Genomic DNA, 13,962 nt, shown 5'->3' on the forward strand with positions numbered 1-13,962 from the left:
AATGTGATAACTGAGTGTGAAAACAGGATGCCTTGCCCATGTCATTTCTGCCAAAAAGCCGAGGCTTTCTCATTCTGACATCAAACAACAGTGAACATCTGAAATGTTTTTTGATCTAACAACAGAATGCAATTGAATGTTTAGACACAAAGTTTTGACTTCCTGTGCTCACTATTTACTGTGTGGGCAAAGTGCAAATTACAAATGAATTCCTTCAAGGAGCTGTTAATGTTAAGGTCATAAAGTTAACAGTCAGCTTTAAAGGGCAAAATGCACTGAAGGCTGCTTCATGGTACATCTGCTTTTATAGTTTGCACCCAAAATATATTCTCAAAACTAGGTTAAATGTGTTTTATATAGTCATGCAAAAAGACTGAATGCAGAATAATTTAAATACAGTGCTGTATGGTACGTGATGGTTTTTAACCAAAAAGTAGGATTTAGGTGAATGCATATTTTAGAGAAAAATTGCAAAATGCTCTGCTCTACTAAATTGAATCCAATAGAAAGGTGACATTGTGCCATTTTCAACAGAGGTGATATATTCTCCCAAACGTATATATTGTTGTCATACATCTCAAACAGCCTCTGACACTTTATTTGGGAGAAAATAATTCCAGAATTCATGTTTCTGCATTAAGTGGAGGTTTAGCTTAACTCCTGCCCTTGACCCTCTATTCAAGTTAAAGGTTTCAGCAGTTGGTTGAAATCTCTCCAAATATTCTGGTGATTCGAGAACATAAGGGCAGTTTAGGAACAATCCAATGTCCTCTGGAATGAATGAATGAATGAATGATTAGACCAAGGGTTTTTTCCAATGTTAACTACATTAATGCTTCATTTGCTTGAAACTTCACACCTATGTTTTTCCAACACCAGATACAGACCTCAAATGTGTACAACAGATTTTTGTCAAGCTCACTTTTTTCCCAGTAGGAATTATTTCCATCTCTTTTTGGCTTGCTTCTCGCCATTTTCCAGAATGCATTTTGGAATTAGTGTAAAGTAGCTCCAATAATTACACTGAGAGGACATTAAATTGAGCCAAGAGATGCAGCACTTTCATCAGAATGATGTGAATAAGGGCATGACATTTGTAATGTTAACCAAAGCAAATCATTGAACATTTATGGCTAGATTTTCCTGGATGCTGAGCACCCATAATTTGCCTTGACTTCAGTGGTCATTAACTTTTATGTGGGGGAAATAATGGAACTGGATACATATCCCACCTCATCCAACTTTACAAAAGCTGCACAGCAGGCTGCATGTGTCCTCCAAGACTGTAACGTTAGTCCAGAGTACTGTAATAGAGGGACCAAATCCGCAGCCTGCTGTACCTTTTGATGAAATGGCATGCAGTTCCCTTCCATTATGCACAGGGAACAGAAAAAGGCCCTTCCTGGCCACCTTGCCAGCAGGGCTCAGATTAGGCCAATACATGGTAGTATAGCCTACTGGCACCTTTCTTTTATCCAGAATCTCTACTTTTATTTAAAAGAAAAAGCAATCGAAATTTTCTTTTTAAAAATAATGGGAAAATTACCACTTTCTTTCAATTTTTTTATCCCCTTGCCTCCCTCCTTTTTTTGCCATGGGAGTGGGTGGGGGGCAGGGGTGGGTAGGAAGAGAAGAGGAGACAGTGTGGAATAACATTTTCTTACACTTTCCACACCTTTTCACTCTAGAAAAGGGGGAAGGTGGTAGGATGTTAAAAATGAGGGAAAGTAACATTTTCTTTCACTTGCTTCCTCAGTTTTCCAGTAAAAAGTCGTTAAAAAATACCAAAACAAAACAAAAAATCCTGATTTTACTTTTTTTATTCCTCCCCTTCTTTTTTCAGTGAAAGAAGAGAAAGATGTTTTTCCCAACTTTTAGTAACTTCCAACCCCCTCTTCTTTTCCACTGGTCAAAAAGGAAGGAAAGTAAATGGGGAGTGGGGGGAAACAAGAAATCTAAACAATATTTTTTTCAAAATGAGAGAACATTTTCTCTTTTAATTTTTTTGTTAGAAAACAAGGAAAAAGTGAAAATTTTGAAGAAATTGAATTCTGAAAATTTTCATGAAAAAATATTACAAGCTCTACTAGAGGTGGTAATCTACGTGTTGTTGTTAACCCATTTCATTCCTCATGTAAGAAAGGAGAGAGGAGATCACAGTTCTGTATAATTTTCTATGAGTGAAATCTCATTTTTTTTACCACAAATGGTTGGCATTTGGGAAAGGTATACCACATGTTCTCCTTTCTGCCCCTCAAAAAAAAAAAAAAAAAATCGAGGAAGAGCCCAGCCCAAAGAACCCAGCAGACCCTATTGCCATATTCAAACCCCACTGAAAGGAACAATCTCAAAGCACTGAGATAGCACACACAATCATAGTTTGAACATCTGTGCAAATAGTGTGGTTGACTTCTGATTTTGATGACTCATATGGAAGGAGCTTATGTTGTGGGCAGAGCTTGGAGAAGCACTACCATCTTCTTTTTCCCTAATTCAGCCTCTGCTGGCTGGTGTCTCTCCCTATCCGATATAGCCCAAACTTGTGACTTGAGTACTATGAAGGACCCTGTTCTGGGACCCTGCACTAAGCAAATCGTCCCCTTATATGTGCATGTTAATTAGAAGCAGCAACTAAATCTATGCAATTTAACAGTGAAACCTGTTTGAATTTGCCCTGAATAATATAGTTGAAATTTTTTTTTACCTTAAGCTTAAAGCACTGTTTTCATTATACTCTATGTAAGTTAGACAGTTACCGTGGAGGTGGAAGGGTTACATTCTTCACTAGATGTCTGAATAACTGCTGGTTAAAAGACAATCTGTGCTGGAACACAGTAAGTGAGAATATTCAGAAGAACTGAATTCTACGGTTGAAAGAAAACAACACTAAATATGGCTTGTCAAGGTTCCTCCCCCACTCTGAACTCTAGGGTACAGATGTGGGGACCTGCATGAAAAACCTCCTAAGCTTATCTTTACCAGCTTAGGTCAAAACTTCCCCAAGGTACAAAGTATTCCACCCGTGGTCCTTGGAATGGCCGCTACCACCACCAAACTACTACTGGTTACTGGGGAAGAGCTGTTTGGACGCGTCTTTCCCCCCAAAATACTTCCCAAAACCCTGCACCCCACTTCCTGGACAAGGTTTGGTAAAAAGCCTCACCAATTTGCCTAGGTGACTACAGACCCAGACCCTTGGATCTTAAGAACAATGAACAATCCTCCCAACACTTGCACCCCCCCTTTCCTGGGAAATGTTGGATAAAAAGCCTCACCAATTTGCATAGGTGACCACAGACCCAAACCCTTGGATCTGAGAACAATGAAAAAGCATTCAGTTTTTTACAAGAAAACTTTTAATAGAAAATAGAAGTAAATAGAAATAAAGAAATCCCCCCTGTAAAATCAGGATGGTAGATATCTTACAGGGTAATTAGATTAAAAAACATAGAGAACCCCTCTAGGCAAAACCTTAAGTTACAAAAAAGATACACAGACAGAAATAGTTATTCTATTCAGCACAATTCTTTTCTCAGCCATTTAAAGAAATCATAATCTAACACATACCTAGCTAGATTACTTACTAAAAGTTCTAAGACTCCATTCCTGGTCTATCCCTGGCCAAGCACAGCATACAGACAGACACAGACCCTTTGTTTCTCTCCCTCCTCCCAGCTTTTGAAAGTATCTTGTCTCCTCATTGGTCATTTTGGTCAGGTGCCAGCGAGGTTACCTTTAGCTTCTTAACCCTTTACAGGTGAGAGGAGCTTTCCCCTGGCCAGGAGGGATTTCAAAGGGGTTTACCCTTCCCTTTATATTTATGACACGCCCCCCAAATCTCAGCTAGGGTGAAACACTGGCTGGGATTTCTTCCTGGAGCTCTAGGAAAAACAGAGTTAATAAGACACATGCATCTCTAAATATACTACCAAGTACATAAAGACTAACAATATTTTCCACATCTCAAGGACGATTTTAACCAGTTGATTCTGGGAAACTTTCACGGGATAGTGCATCAGCCACTTTGTTAGAAGCTCCTGAGATGTGTTGGATGTCGAAATCAAAATCTTGGAGAGCTAAACTCCACCGAAGAAGTTTTTTGTTAGTTTCCTTGACGGTGTGAAGCCACTTCAGTGCAGCATGGTCGGTTTGCAGGTGGAAACGCCGTCCCCAAACATATGGGCGTAGCTTTTCCAGAGCATAGACAATGGCGTAACATTCTTTTTCAGTGACTGACCAGTTGCTTTCCCTCTCAGACAGTTTTTTGCTGAGAAACACTACAGGGTAGAATTCTTGATCAGGTCCTTTCTGCATTAAAACTGCTCCCACACCACGCTCAGATGCATCTGTGGTTACTAGGAACGGTTTGTCAAAGTCTGGGGCCCTTAGTACAGGGTCAGACATGAGTGTCGCTTTAAGCTTGTTAAAGGCCTTCTGACACTTTCCGGTCCACTGAACAGCATTTGGCTGTTTCTTTTTGGTTAGGTCTGTCAGTGGGGCAGCGATTTGGCTGTAGTGCGGTACAAATCGTCTGTAATAACCAGCCAAGCCTAAGAAGGATTGAACCTGTTTCTTTGACTTTGGGACAGGCCACTTTTGGATAGCATCCACTTTGGCCTGTAGGGGGCTGATAGTTCCTTGACCCACCTGGTGTCCAAGGTAAGTCACTCTGTTTAGGCCTATTTGACACTTCTTAGCCTTAACAGTTAGTCCTGCCTCCCTTATGCGCTCAAGGACTTTTTGTAGATGTTCCAGGTGGTCTGCCCAGGAATCCGAAAATATGGCCACATCATCAAGGTAGGCGACTGCATATTCTCCTAATCCCGCTAGGAGACCATCTACAAGTCTTTGGAAAGTGGCGGGTGCATTTCGCAGCCCGAAAGGGAGTACATTAAATTCATACAGCCCGAGATGTGTGATGAAGGCTGACCTTTCCTTGGCAGATTCATCTAGCGGTACCTGCCAGTACCCCTTTGTTAAGTCCAAGGTAGAGATGAACTGGGCCCGTCCCAGTTTCTCTAACAGTTCATCTGTGCGTGGCATTGGATAGTTGTCTGGGCGAGTTACAGCATTTAGCTTACGGTAGTCCACGCAAAAACGTATTTCCCCATCTGGTTTGGGAACTAGAACCACTGGAGATGCCCATGCACTTTCAGAGGGGCGGATTACACCCATCTGTAACATATCCTGGATCTCCCGTTCTATAGCAGTTTTAGCTTGAGGAGACACCCGGTAAGGTTGGACCCTAATTGGGTGAGCATTACCTGTGTCAATGGAGTGGTATGCCCGTTCAGTCAGTCCTGGGGTGGCTGAGAACGTTGGCGCGTAGCTAGTGCACAGCTCCTGGATCTGCTGTCGCTGCATACGCCCAAGGGTCATGGAGAGGTTCACCTCTTCCACACCACCAGCACATTTCCCTTCGTAGTAGACACCTTCAGGCCACTCAGCATCATCTTCTCCCTGGGCTGTAAACTGACAAACCTTTAATTCTCTGGAATAAAAGGGCTTTAGAGAATTAATATGGTACACCTTAGGCTTTCGGTTGGAGGTGGGGAATGCTATGAGATAATTAACAGCTCCCAGGCGCTCCTGGACCGTGAATGGCCCTTCCCACGATGCTTCCATTTTATGGGCCTGGAGCGCCCTTAAGACCATGACCTGGTCTCCTACTTTGAAGGAACGCTCTCTGGCATGTTTATCATACCAGGCTTTTTGCTCTTTTTGAGCATCCTGTAAGTTTTCTTTAGCAAGGGCTAAAGAGGTTCGGAGGGTGTTTTGTAGGTTGGTTACAAAGTCCAGAATGTTAGTTCCTGGAGAAGGTGTAAATCCCTCCCATTGCTGCTTCACCAACTGCAATGGCCCCTTAACCTCACGGCCATATACAAGTTCAAATGGGGAAAACCCTAAACTGCGATGTGGTACAGCTCTGTAGGCAAAGAGCAACTGCTGCAACACTAGGTCCCAATCATTGGAGTGCTCATTTACGAATTTACGTATCATGGCCCCCAAAGTTCCATTAAACTTCTCCACCATGCCATTTGTTTGATGGTGGTAAGGAGTGGCAACCAAGTGATTTACCCCATGAGCTTCCCAAAGGTTTTTCATAGTTCCTGCCAGGAAATTAGTCCCTGCATCTGTGAGGATGTCGGAGGGCCAACCTACCCTGGCAAAAATGTCTGCTAGTGCCTGGCATACACTTTTAGCCCTGGTGTTGCTTAGAGCTACTGCTTCCGGCCATCGGGTGGCAAAATCCATGAAAGTCAGTATGTACTGCTTTCCTCTGGCTGTCTTTTTCGGAAAAGGACCCAGAATATCCACAGCTACTCGCTGAAATGGAACTTCAATGATGGGGAGTGGTTGTAGAGGGGCTTTGACCTGGTCTTGGGGTTTTCCCACTCTTTGGCACACCTCACAAGACTGGACATAGGTAGAAACATCCTTGCCCATTCCCTCCCAGTGGAATGACCCCCCCAAACGGTCTTTGGTCCTGTTCACCCCAGCATGGCCACTAGGGTGATCGTGGGCTAAGCTCAAGAGCTTGGCCCGGTATTTAGTTGGAACTACCAACTGTCTCTGAGGATGCCAGTCTTCCTGGTGTCCACCAGAAAGAGTTTCCTTGTATAAAAGTCCTCTTTCTACAACAAACCTGGATCGATTAGAAGAGCTGAGAGGCGGTGGGTTGCTCCGTGCCGCTGTCCAAGCTCTCTGGAGGCTTTCATCTGCTTCCTGTTCGGTCTGGAACTGTTCCCTTGATGCTGGAGACATCAGTCCCTCATTGGATTGTGGACCTAGGCTTGGTCCCTCTGGAAGCAATATAGGGGATGGAGCTGTTTCTGTTGACTGTGAACCGCTCTCCGCTGGTGCACTATGTTGGGATTCAGGCTCCGGCTGAGCCTCTTGTGTAGGGTTATCGGCTGCTGCCAGTTCAGGTTCAGTGGGGCCCTCTGGTGTTGAGGTTGCAAGTACTGGATTCAGTGCTGACACAGGGTCTGGTGTTGGTTGTTCGGCTGGTTCCGGTTCTGGGACTGGTTCCGTCTGGGTCTCTGGGACTGGATCCACTACTGCTGTTGCAGACATTGGCCTAAGGTCCAGGTCCATCACCTCTGACTGGGTCCTGATAGCAGTTTCCGGAACAGAGCTAGGCCTCACGGCTTGTTTAGCCTGGCTGCGGGTGACCGTTCCCACCCTCTTGGCCTGCTTCACATGATTGGCCAAGTCTTCCCCCAACAGCATGGGGATGGGATAATCATCATAGACTGCAAAAGTCCACATTCCTGACCAGCCCTTGTACTGGACAGGCAACTTGGCTGTAGGCAAATTGAAAGAGTTGGACTTGAAGGGTTGAATCGTCACTTGGATCTCTGGGTTGATTAAATTGGGGTCCACTAAGGAAGCATGGATAGCTGACACTTGTGCTCCGGTGTCCCTCCACGCGGTGACCTTCTTCCCGCCCACACTCACAGTTTCCCTCCGCTCTAAGGGTATCTGGGAAGTATCTGGGCCTGTGGACCTCTGGTGTGATTCCGGTGCAATGAACTGTAATCTGTTGGGGTTCTTGGGGCAGTTGGCCTTTACATGCCCCAGCTCGTTACATTTAAAACATCGTCCAGCTGACGGGTCACTGGGGCGAGGAGGGTTGCTGGAGAACGGGGTGGCAGGACGATAAGGGGTCTGGAGGGTTCTTTGGGAGGTAGGTGGGGCCTTGGGCGGCCCCCGGTAATAGGGTGTGGTCTGGGGTGGTCCCTTCTGGTCTCCGCTCCAACTGCGACCAGTTTTCTTCTTCTCTGCCACCTCCACCCATCTGGCTCCAATCTCTCCTGCCTCGATTACAGTTTTGGGTTTCCCATCTAGGATGTATCTTTCTATTTCCTCAGGAACACCCTCTAAGAACTGTTCCATTTGCATTAGGAAGGGCAAATTTACTGGAGATTCAACACTTGCTCCTGATATCCAGGCATCCCAATGTTTCACAATGTGGTAGGCATGTCGGGTAAATGACATGTCTGGTTTCCACCTTAGGGCTCTGAACCTCCGACGAGACTGCTCGGGTGTTATCCCCATTCTGACTCTCGCCTTGGATTTAAACAGTTCATACTTGTTCATGTGTTCTTTAGGCATTTCAGCTGCCACCTCAGCTAAGGGTCCACTGAGCTGCGGCCTCAGCTCTACCATGTACTGGTCAGTAGAGAGGTTGTATCCAAGGCAGGCCCTTTCGAAGTTTTCTAGGAAGGCCTCAGTATCATCGCCTGCCTTGTAGGTGGGGAACTTTCTGGGATGGGAAGTGGTACTTGGAGAAGGATTACTAGGGTTTGTTGGGATATTCTGCTGAGCCTTTATCTTCTCCATCTCCTCCACATACTTCCTCTCTTTTTCCTTCTCCTCCAGTTCTTTGTCCCTCGCTTCCATAGCTCTCCTGTGAGCAGCCGCTTGGTGTTGTTCTGCCTCCCTTTCTTGTTCCTTCTTCAGCCGCATGAGTTCTATCTGTCTTTCATGTTCCCTTTGTCTTTCCTCAGCCTGAAATTTGGCTAATTCCAGCTGTAGTCGAGCTGAGGATTTGGTCATTCTAACCTCTCTGTTTTTAACTAACTTTACACCCGAGGTTTAGAAATAAACAAACAAAACTTGGCTGTAAAATTTTGCTGTGCTGGAATAGAATACCTATTCTCTGATAGTGATTGTCAGCCTACAGAAAAAGACAATTCCCTTGTCTCTGTTCTGGGCCCAACTTAAAGCAAAAAACCTCCAAACTACTTGGAAACCTGCTTACCCAGCCCAAAGAAAAAGCAAATGGGTAGAACACACACCCCCTATTTACTTTTAGGAAGAAAAGAAAAAAAAAAACCTCTGGGTTGGAAGACTGTGAATTTCCCTGCAGGAGTTAAGTACCCTGCCTCCAGGCAAAGAAAACCTGCAATTCACAAGATAATCCCCTTTTGTCTCTGCTTGGCCACAAAGCAGGGAAAACCCAAGATGCTTTCAGTTTCAAAGCTGCTTCAAAGCCACAGGAAAAAAAAATTCCTTTTTAAAATCTGTATTTCTAGTTCAAAAAATCTCAACTGGATCTCAAAATGATTTCAGGTTAATCCCACCACTATGCCACCATGTCAAGGTTCCTCCCCCACTCTGAACTCTAGGGTACAGATGTGGGGACCTGCATGAAAAACCTCCTAAGCTTATCTTTACCAGCTTAGGTCAAAACTTCCCCAAGGTACAAAGTATTCCACCCGTGGTCCTTGGAATGGCCGCTACCACCACCAAACTACTACTGGTTACTGGGGAAGAGCTGTTTGGACGCGTCTTTCCCCCCAAAATACTTCCCAAAACCCTGCACCCCACTTCCTGGACAAGGTTTGGTAAAAAGCCTCACCAATTTGCCTAGGTGACTACAGACCCAGACCCTTGGATCTTAAGAACAATGAACAATCCTCCCAACACTTGCACCCCCCCTTTCCTGGGAAATGTTGGATAAAAAGCCTCACCAATTTGCATAGGTGACCACAGACCCAAACCCTTGGATCTGAGAACAATGAAAAAGCATTCAGTTTTTTACAAGAAAACTTTTAATAGAAAATAGAAGTAAATAGAAATAAAGAAATCCCCCCTGTAAAATCAGGATGGTAGATATCTTACAGGGTAATTAGATTAAAAAACATAGAGAACCCCTCTAGGCAAAACCTTAAGTTACAAAAAAGATACACAGACAGAAATAGTTATTCTATTCAGCACAATTCTTTTCTCAGCCATTTAAAGAAATCATAATCTAACACATACCTAGCTAGATTACTTACTAAAAGTTCTAAGACTCCATTCCTGGTCTATCCCTGGCCAAGCACAGCATACAGACAGACACAGACCCTTTGTTTCTCTCCCTCCTCCCAGCTTTTGAAAGTATCTTGTCTCCTCATTGGTCATTTTGGTCAGGTGCCAGCGAGGTTACCTTTAGCTTCTTAACCCTTTACAGGTGAGAGGAGCTTTCCCCTGGCCAGGAGGGATTTCAAAGGGGTTTACCCTTCCCTTTATATTTATGACATGGCTAAATATTGAAATTTCAATGTCTATGTAATCTCCCTATGCAACTGTTTAAATTGTAGTAAAGATAATACTCACTCCTCAGGGCTCTCAGTTTGAATTGGCAAGACCTATGGATTCTGGGAGACAACAGACTCCACTCTTGGGAAGGAAGGGTAAACTTTCCGTTCATTGATTAACAATGACCCTTGGAACCAAGTAATTACAGGCTCTTCAGAGGATTCCCTTCCACTCCTGGCCATGAAGGTTGGTGCCTGCAAAGAATAAATATAGTATATGAAGTATATAAAACAGGGAGAAAGTGAGGGAATGCATAGGCCTAACCCCAGAAACAGAAGTAATGGTGCAGGTCCTTGGTGAGGAGCACACAGAGCAGCTCAGGACAGGGTGAACAGCTCACCTTTGCATCCACAATTCTGGGCTACCAGGGTGCAGTCCAGTACCCAGGCTGAAGGCTGCTGCAAGTTGCACCAGCTGCCCGTAACTCAAGGTGCTGTTTCACTGGCCAAGTATCACGGGGCACTGAGACCCTTCCAAAAACAGAGGCCGAGAACGGGTGTGTCATACAGTGACTACACTTGCTGTACCAAATCGACATATTCCCCTTACACAAAGGGAATCCTCAGACAGCTAGATCCGTTACTTTACTAGTACTCACAAAAAGAAAAGGAGTACTTGTGGCACCTTAGAGACTAACAAATTACTAGTACTCTACATGATTGCAAAGGCTTGTAGCACCCATAGCAAGACTAGGAGTCATATCACTGAGTTATTAACTTAAAATTCTATTGAGATAACAATTAAAATAAATAATGCATTGAACACAGAAAACATATCACATACACAGCACTGAAGCGCTTGAGAATTCAGTGTTCATTGGTGAACTACATCATAGATAATAAAGATGGAATAGAACCCAAATACTTGTTTTCTTAGGCCCTGATTGAGCAAAGACCTATGCATATGCTTAAAGTTAGGTATGAGCATAAATCAACTGGGGCCTAAGGAAACAGGTATTTGGGTTCTATTCCAAGGTCAATAACTTAACTCTTGCTAATCACAAATACAAAGCAAAGAATGTGCATTTGGTTGATTTGCATGGTACTTAGATCGCAAACACTTTGTGGGAGGGATTGTCTTTTCATTGTATGTTTGGGCAATGCCAAGCACTGACTGAGGCATTTAGATGCTGTCATTTTACAAAATAATAGAAATTCTCCATTGGTGAAATTTCCAGAATAGCAATTGAAACATGATAACAAAACAATGCAAAATGTTTGCTATTTCCGTTTTGATTTTCTATGTGATATTTTAGAGGCCCAGAAAGTTACCAGTACTAATTTACTATTTTATCTTTTGAGGGATAGGAACTCTACTAAATGTAAATCTTTCTTTACTAAAGTCATATGTGGGTTGTGCAGCTCCACAGGATATTTGGATCTTTACCATAATGACTTCACATTTCTGTAACCCTCTATATAAACATCCCTGTGTTTAGAAAATATGTATTTTTGTCCTCTGTACTCTTTGCCTATTCAGTACATGCATGACTGTAATTGTTCCTGAAGAAAGCAAATTACAAACTGTCACTGGAATGGCTAAATTCCATGGAAAGGGCCCCCAAATAACAGCCTGAGAACCACAACATTTTAAAAAAAAAAGTTACTTTCTGGACACAAAAATGTCTTTGCATCATAGAACAAACATTATCCTGCTAGAGAAAGGAAACATGAAGCACAGAAATAAATGAAAGAAACACTGAACCAAAACCAATCAGTATAAAATAATGTTCTGCCTCAGTGTTAAATCCTCTACCCGAGATTCTAGTTCTGTTGAAAGACCTTGTTCTCCAAAACAGGAAATTCAGAATAAGAGAAAACTAAAAGATGAGAATGTTGAATTAAAACAAGGGATTTGAGGTAGACCATTTTGAGTGAAAAGAAAAGGAGTACTTGTGTCACCGTAGAGACTAACAAATTTATTTGAGAATAAGCTTTCGTGAGCTACAGCTCACTTCATCGGATGCATGCAGTGGAAAATACAGTGGGGAGATTTATATACACAGAGAACATGAAACAATGGGTGTTACCATACACACTGTAACAAGAGTGATCAGATAAGGTGAGCTGTTACCAGCAGGAGAGCAGGGAGGAAAAAACCCTTTGTAGTGATAATCAAGGTGGGCCATTTCCAGCAGTTGACAAGAACGTCTGAGGAACAGTGGGGTGGGGGGTGGAGGGGAGGAATAAACATGGGGAAATAGTTTTACTTTGTGTAATGACGCATCCACTCCCAGTCTTTATTCAAGCCTAATTTAATGGTGTCCAGTTTGCAAATTAATTCCAATTCAGCAGTTTCTCGTTGGAGTCTGTTTTTGAAGTTTTTTTGTTGAAGAATTGCCACTTTTAGGTCTATAATCGAGTGACCAAAGAGATTGAAGTGTTCTCCGCCAGTTTTTGAATGTTATAATTCTTGATGTCTGATTTGTGTCCATTTATTCTTTTGCATAGAGACTGTCCAGTTTGGCCAAAGTACATAGCAGAAAGGCACTGCTGGCACATGCTGTCATAATTCACATTGGTAGATGTGCAGGTGAACGAGCCTCTGATAGTGTGGCTGATGTGATTAGGCCCTATGATGGTGTCCCCGAATAGATATGTGGACACAGTTGGCAATGGGCTTTGTTGCAAGGATAAGTTTCTGGGTTAGTGGTTTTGTTGTGTGGTGTGTGGTTGCTGGTGAGTATTTGCTTCAGGTTGGGGAGCTGTCTGTAAGCAAGGACTGGCCTGTCTCCCAAGATCTGTGAGAGTGATGGGTTGTCCTTCAGGATAGGTTGTAGATCCTTGATGATGCGTTGGAGAGGTTTTAGTTGGGGGCTGAAGGTGACGGCTAGTGGTGTTCTGTTATTTTCTTTGTTGGGCCTGTCCTGTAGTAGGTAACTTCTGGGTACTCTTCTGACTCTGTCAATCTGTTTCTTCACTTCTCTACGTAAAAGAATGAATGGACACAAATCAGATGTCAAGAATTATAACATTCAAAAACCAGTCGGAGAACACTTCAATCTCTTTGGTCACTCGATTACAGACCTAAAAGTGGCAATTCTTCAACAAAAAAACTTCAAAAACAGACTCCAATGAGAGACTGCTGAATTGGAATTAATTTGCAAACTGGATATAATTAACTTAGGCTTGAATAAAGACTGGGAGTGGATGGGTCATTACACAAAGTAAAACTATTTCCCCATCTTTATTTTCCGCCCCCCCCATTGTTCCTCACACATTCTTATCAACTGCTGGAAATAGCCCACCTTGATTATCACCACAAAAGGTTCCCCCCCTACCCCCAGTCTCCTGATGGTAATAGCTCACCTTACCTGATCACTCTTGTTACAGTGTGTATAGTAACACCCATTGTTTCATGTTTTCTGTGTATATAATCTCCCCACTGTATTTTCCACTGCATGCATCCGATGAAGTGAGCTGTAGCTCATGAAAGCTTGGTTGGTCTCTAAGGTGCCACAAGTACTCCTTTTCTTTTTGTGGATACAAACTAACACGGCTGCTACTCTGAAACCTGTCATTTTGAGTGAGCAATCCTACATATATTATTTGTCTAGCTGTATTTTTGAACATGCATCTTTGTCCAGAAGCTGCTGTTTCTATTAAAAGCTTACTTTCCCATATAACTTGTACGCTAAAGATGAAGCTATTGAATAAGGAAAGCGTCTATTAAGACTCACAGTAAATATAAGGTAATAAAGAGTATGTCTACACTGCAGCTTGGACTGAGCCTCCATGCCCAGGTAGATAGAGATATGGTAGTTAGTGACCAGGGTGATAACAGGCTAGCCATCTGAGTTTGGACCCAGGAAGTTGGTTGGCTTGTATTCGGCAGCCAGCCCATGCTGCAACATTCACACTGCTTTTTTAGCAC

Source organism: Eretmochelys imbricata, chromosome 9, assembly GCF_965152235.1.
Source record: "Eretmochelys imbricata isolate rEreImb1 chromosome 9, rEreImb1.hap1, whole genome shotgun sequence".
Classification (NCBI taxonomy): Eukaryota; Metazoa; Chordata; order Testudines; family Cheloniidae; genus Eretmochelys; species Eretmochelys imbricata.